Source organism: Branchiostoma floridae, chromosome 17, assembly GCF_000003815.2.
Source record: "Branchiostoma floridae strain S238N-H82 chromosome 17, Bfl_VNyyK, whole genome shotgun sequence".
Classification (NCBI taxonomy): Eukaryota; Metazoa; Chordata; class Leptocardii; order Amphioxiformes; family Branchiostomatidae; genus Branchiostoma; species Branchiostoma floridae.
Window position 1 is genome coordinate 18,618,953 of NC_049995.1, and position 1,016 is coordinate 18,619,968.

Here is a 1,016-nt window from a genome sequence, read left to right on the forward strand (position 1 = left end):
AGTTTGTCCGTACCGTCCGTACTGGGTTTGGGCCGGAAGGCCTGGCTGTGGGACCGGAAGGGCAGCTGGTTGTGACCAATGTGACCGACACTGTGACTGTATATCCCAACTATTAGTCATGCAACACTTTGGAAAAGGATTTGATTCAAAACAGAGTTTACAAAATTCTTACTTTTGCGTCCTTTGTGATATAAGGAATGGCGGGATCGCTACAGACTTCCAACGACCTTTGACCTTTAGCTCATGTTAGTTGTCCAGAAGGTCACGTGTTCTGAACAATCGGGGTCTCAGTTGTCTTGAAGCAGATCAGGAGACATGTCGAAAAATCGTTGATAAATCTCTCGGTGATCTATCTTCATATAACGATTAGAACGTATTATAAAATCGTTGATAAATATCTCGGTGATCTATCTTCATATAACGGTTAGAACGTATTATAAAATCGTTGATAAATCTCTCGGTGATCTATCTTCATATAACGATTAGAACGTATTATAAAACCGTTGATAAATCTCTCGGTGATCTATCTTCATATAACGATTAGAACGTATTATAAAACCGTTGATAAATCTCTCGGTGATCTATCTTCATATAACGATTAGAACGTATTATAAAATCGTTGATAAATCTCTCGGTGATCTATCTTCATATAACGATTAGAACGTATTATAAAATCGTTGATAAATCTCTCGGTGATCTATCTTCATATAACGATTAGAACGTATTATAAAACCGTTGATAAATCTCTCGGTGATCTATCTTCATATAACGATTAGAACGTATTATAAAACCGTTGATAAATCTCTCGGTGATCTATCTTCATATAACGATTAGAACGTATTATAAAATCGTTGATAAATCTCTCGGTGATCTATCTTCATATAACGATTAGAACGTATTATAAAATCGTTGATAAATCTCTCGCTGATCTATCTTCATATAACGATTAGAACGTATTATAAAATCGTTGATAAATCTCTCGGTGATCTATCTTCATATCACGATTAGAACGTATT